The 5,749-nt window shown below is 35.3% G+C and overlaps 1 long non-coding RNA gene across 1 annotated transcript; it reads right to left on the bottom strand.

Moving 5' to 3' along the window:
* Positions 1-339: 339 nt before the first annotated feature.
* LOC137396917 (uncharacterized) lies at positions 340-2,504 on the bottom strand. The gene is made up of 3 exons (XR_010978657.1): positions 2,314-2,504; positions 1,703-1,861; positions 340-714 (listed from the first exon to the last, which is right to left on the bottom strand). It is a non-coding gene; the product is annotated as an uncharacterized lncRNA (long non-coding RNA).
* Positions 2,505-5,749: the final 3,245 nt, after the last annotated feature.

Genomic DNA, 5,749 nt, shown 5'->3' with positions numbered 1-5,749 from the left:
TGCAACAACTAAACGGATATTAAAAACCGTTGTAATAGAGAATAATCAAAATAATGCAAACAAGGAAATGCAGGAATTAGTGTAATCAGATGATTAAACTTATACATACACGTTACAGAAACTGTGTAAAAGGAGATTTGTATACCACTGAATATTGAGCCAAGGTGCATCAGTTTCTTAGAACTAAATTAGATTAGGAATAATAGCACAACAACAGCTGCAGATGAATATTACAGTGATTATATTGTTACTGGCCTTTAAAAAGTACTACTTTAGTATTGTATGCCACAAAGATGCACCTTGCAGTTTGAGTGTAGGACTTTAGCATAATGATGCTGTCGGAGATCATAAAACGACTGAATTAAGTTTTTCATCAATGACACAGTGGTTGGATATGCCATCTGCCGTATCCGTAAGGTGTTTCCCAAAGCATAACACATCACTAGACCTTACACTACTGATAAAATACACCACACAATGGAGTGGATCTGGCTTTGTATGAATACGAAAGTATTGATCTGCAACTAGCAGGATCCTGATGACATCGTCTGATGGACGCACCAATCCTCCATTGTTTTGTAGCTTGAGTAGAGTATAGAGATGTCGGTACTGGATATTTGACTTAGTGGTAACCAGCAACTGACGGCCAATGTCACGACAGCACTTTAGTTAGCTTTTGCACAATGTAGCCAGCTATATAGACTATACTGTTACCTATAACAGAAATTTGACATCTGAAATCATTGAGTTCGACAAACTGATGAACTTCTGGAGTAGCCTGTATGATGAGAATCTCGTTTTGAGCAGTAACATTACCTGTCTTACTAGCATCTGATTCTGCACCACATTTGATGATAAGTCTGCGAAGGTAGCCTTAAACTGAGTAACAGTAGGATTATTATTCCAACCCCCTAAACAAAAGCATCAATTATAACAATTACATAAAATCAACAAAAATGAATGTCTTATTCACATAAACATAGTACCCTTAATAAACAACCATACAAGTAATAAAATAAATGAAAATAAAACAGCTCAAAATGCTACCATATCGCTATATAAAATGAAAATGTAGCAATTTTCACTGGAAGTCATTCACACCCATCTTAGGCATAAAGCTTAATGGTTGACTTGCAACAAAATTCACATTACCGTTATTTGATATGAAAAGATTCACCACGTCTTACCCTGTTGTGTTGTAGGCAGGGTTGTTAAAAATTGATAATTTTTTTTAAATCAAAAAATCGATTTCTATTGTTTTATTTGATTTTTTTTTTATTTAAATCGATTTTTTTTGTTCCAAAAAGATGTTTTATGTTCTAAATTGCAAGTTATTGCTATCAATTTGGAATTTATGATTTGCAGGAGTATTATGTAGTTTTATTACAACAACTAGGAAATGAAAAAAACATTTACACAGTTAACATTTGATAAAAAGGACCGCATAATTTATGCGTTGGACATTAAATCCCAGAAACGAAGATGAAGAATCACAGAGAACAGATCACACAACTGCTAAGCTGCAGACATATTCATAGGCACTTGCTGTGGCAGCTGTCACTGTTTTGGGTGCTGTTTGAGGTTTCTAAATTTTTTTTAGATAATAGCTACTTTAAGTTGAGCAACCTTGCAGCACTGTGCTTGACAATATGGTTTTAAATTTAATCATTGAAAAGTATCATTCAACATTGAAAAATATTACCTTTAAATGGCTTCAGTCGAACGTTTTAACCTGCTGTTAAAACATGGATCATTGAAATGTTCGTTGCAGATAAGTGCTCAAGGATCAGGCTTATTCACTCTTCTGCGGTTGCGATACCATTGTAAATAACGAGAGTTCTCAGTTGCTTTGTTTGGAAATCTAAAAATTAAAATGAAACTGTAGCAGTTAGTTAGCAACAGTAGTAATAACAATAGTATTATTACTCTTATCTCCTTACTGCTAGCTAGATCCAGGTACAACAATAAATAATATTATAAGCACGACAAACACTTCCTTCAAATATAAATATTTAGAAATAACCTAATGGGTTGTAGTTCCAAAATATTATTATAAAAAAAATTCAAAATTTAAATAATAAAAAACCTTCGTTCTGAAGGAAGAACATTTCACTCACTAGCTTATAAATTTATCTAATCACCGACAAAATACAGTCAAACTCGTACACTCAGTAGTGACACTGATCAACTCTCACTCACCCAGTGACTAGTGTAGTAGAACTAACTAGTGGCAGTACTAACTAGTAGTAGCACAACTATTAGTAGTCGTAGACTTGAGCAATAGTAACAGAACTAGTAGTAGAAGTGACTCACTTGTGAAATGTCATGCCTTTTCCTTTAAAAGTCCATTCTTGCGGTTTTTGCAGTTCATGGAATAGCAATAGCACTGTGCACCTACACCCTTATCTCTCGCACATAAATTATTAGTAGCAATCTCAGTAGTCTGTTCCTTTGATTGAGCGGTGTATTCGTGACCTTCCATAGCTGTTAAATCTGAAATTAGATTTCTTTCTCACATTGAACACAATGAAATTGACTTGAACATTAACTGATAATGGCGTCGACCGGATTTCCGTACTCGCGAATGACCTCTTGCCATTCCAGGGGTTTTAAGTTCAATGCTTCTGCATGTAGACTTTGTCTTAAACTGGCCAACTAGAGATATTCAGACAGCAAATACGTTTATTACATTTTTGCTATTTTATAAACTTAAAGATAAAAGTCTGCTCTTGTTCGGTAGTTGGTGAGAGCTATTGAGCTAATAAAAAGCAGATAACTCCAATCTTCTTTTTAGAATGAATGAAATAGTCTACAGAATTATGGATGCACAATATCCAGTAATAATTGGTGTTTACTTTTAGTTTAGTTTTTTACTGCTTTACTGTTAGTTTACCATAGTTATAGTTTAATTGTAAGGTCATTCTGTCAGATATGACCTTGAGTACAGACTTCAGTCTAATGATAAGAGAAAGAATTAAGTTTCAACAAAACTATTAACCGTTAGAGATGTTATTCAACTGTAAATTTAGATAGTAATTTGTTTATTGTTCTTACTATTACTCTGGCTGTCTAAAGGTAGGGCCACACGTATCGTGTAATTTCAACTAATCTGGGAAATTCCATTCGTACAAAAATTTCTGACCTGCCACACGGAGTTTCCCCACCACGGATTCGTACGAAACTAACTTTCAACTAGCCTATCAGAACGCGGTGATAAATTGAAGCCGATTCCGTTTCAATCTTTCTGGATATGCGCCAAAGAAAACGACCTTCAACAGTCAACTAACCTTTTCAACCGACCAATCAGACAATGATTCGTAGGAATTTCTGACGTTTCGTCCAATTCAGGATTCGTTCATCGTGCGCAACCAATGATGCACAAATTCGTCCAAATGTCAATTCGTACGAATCATTTCGTCCAAATTTTGCCGATTTCTTGAGAATTTTGTCTCGTGTGGCCTTACCTTTAGGCCGTGAGAAATTGTCAGCAGCGCCATTAAAGCCAATAGAATATGTAGCTGCACAATTATTCTGAGATGCGGGATGGTGCACAAATGGTGCAGATGTTTGTGCGTAGGTCTCCAAAGCTGAATGTCACGAGTCGGAGTCTCATTGAAAACAATATTCTTTATTAACCTCTAACCTTGGCTTTGGAGAGACAGTCGCTGTTCTTATTATAGCATAGAGTTATTTATGAGCACTGGCATAAGTTAAAATATAAACGAGAGGTCCTACATTCAATAGAATTTCACTGTAGGTAAGTATGTGTTTACGATAGGCAATCTTTATCACGGTTCACTTTAGCATTTGGGAGGTTCATTTCTGTCAGGAGGTAACTCTAATTAGTTGCTACAAATTGGCTGCTAGTCAAGCTGTGGAGCTTGACATTGGAGTTTTACATACCTGTAACTTACAGTCAAGCATGGGGGTGCACTGTTAATCTATTGCAATACTCACTTCCCGTGTTAAAAATGTCACTGGTTGGCGGAAATCTACTTATCACCCTGCTCTGTTACAGTAGTTTGTGGGATTTGTTTCATAACCCTAAAACCAACAAATAAACACATATCGTATTTACACTGCATCAAAACCATTGCATTATATAAAACTATGTAAATATATCATTTATAAATCATGCATGTACTGCAGATATTAATTATCATTTTAATCATTATCAAGTGAAATGCTTTTCAATGAGTGGCAAAAGTATTACATAAATAAAAAAGAGAAAAACACACATAGCTTTGAGGGTAATGTCCTCAGTTTGTTATACAGTGTACTTTAAAATAAACTAAACTTACCTTTGGAGTAAGATATAATAGCAAAGAGTTAAATTTATTTGTATCTTAAAGCATGAAAATATTATAAAGGTGAAAAGGAAAAATGAAAAGGAAAATGGCTATGACATCTGTTGAAACCTTTAACAACAAAAGGGGCTAAATGATAATCGACGTTATAAGCAAAAAACGACATAAAATAACATACACGCTTTGGAAGAGTGAGAATTTGAAATGTTTTAGTTATGAATCATAAACACTCATGATATGTTTTTGTTTATTTTTCCTTAAGCCAAAAATATGGAAGCGTAGGCTCAACTCTTCATAGATTTGGATGTAGATTTGATGCTAGGGATACACACTATATCTTGCTTTAACATAGAATATCAAGTGTAAAATAATTTTATAGAAATAAACTTAGTTTTTTTCTAATTTTCACAATCCTCTTTGCTTTTTGTTATAAACTTACATTGCTTTTGAGCAAATTGTATGATAAACTCACCCCGGCGTGGAGGCAAATTTTTACTGAAATTTCACTTCGTATGTGGAAAGGTTTGTATGTTGAGGTTGTCGAAAGTTAATCAAACTTGACTGCACCTAAACCTTGAAGCTAACATTAATATTGTCTTCTACTAGCCGTGGTAAGAACAGACAATTTTTTATTAAGCTCAAGCCCGCTGACAAGCAAACTGCTAGACTTGTTGTTCTTATTCAGCGTAAGAACCTATGGCAGCAACTGTTGTTGATGCTGAGCACCTGAATAGCTTGATCAGTCAAAATAGATGTTTACTGAGCAGACAAGCGAGCAAAGATTCTGACTGTGCTAGTAGAGCTGTAGAGTTCAAAGTCTGTAAAGTATTTAGGTTTAGCTGTGAGGATCAGTATCTATTTCTACACTACTGGCAGTGTCACTAGTGGTGCTTTAAAAGTGCTCAGAAACATGAATAATGCATTTTACACATACCAGTCAGTGCTGCTAGTAAACAATGCTAGAGTTATGTATTCTATCACAGTTACCATGAAGTACTGACGAGATGAGGGCACAGGCTTTTCGTATTTCATCTTTGTCTTTTTTATAGATCCAAGTGAAAAATGTCTTTAGCAAACTAACAAAAGGCTTTGGTTTTAGCCACAAGATATTTTCAATTTATAAAGCTGGAACTAAAAACTTATGAATACTTTTTATTGATTTAGCATCCCAGACAGCTCAAGCAAGTACCCCGCTTCCAACTCAGCCAAGTCAGACCTTACCACCAGGAACAAGTCCTGTTTCTCCGGCTCCGTTCAGTCACATGGCTTCTCTGCTAAATCATGTGACTTCTGGGCAACCAAATCACATGACTTCTAAGCAACCAAGCCACTTGCACTCTACACACCTAAGTCATATGCCACCCGCACAATCAAATCTCATGCTTTCCGTACAACCAAGTCATATTCCCTCTACACAACCAAGTCACATGCCCTCTACACAA

Source organism: Watersipora subatra, chromosome 5 (assembly GCF_963576615.1).
Source record: "Watersipora subatra chromosome 5, tzWatSuba1.1, whole genome shotgun sequence".
Taxonomy (NCBI): Eukaryota; Metazoa; Bryozoa; class Gymnolaemata; order Cheilostomatida; family Watersiporidae; genus Watersipora; species Watersipora subatra.
The sequence above is the reverse complement of the archived record's forward strand: the minus strand, read 5'-3'. Positions and strand labels throughout refer to the sequence as shown.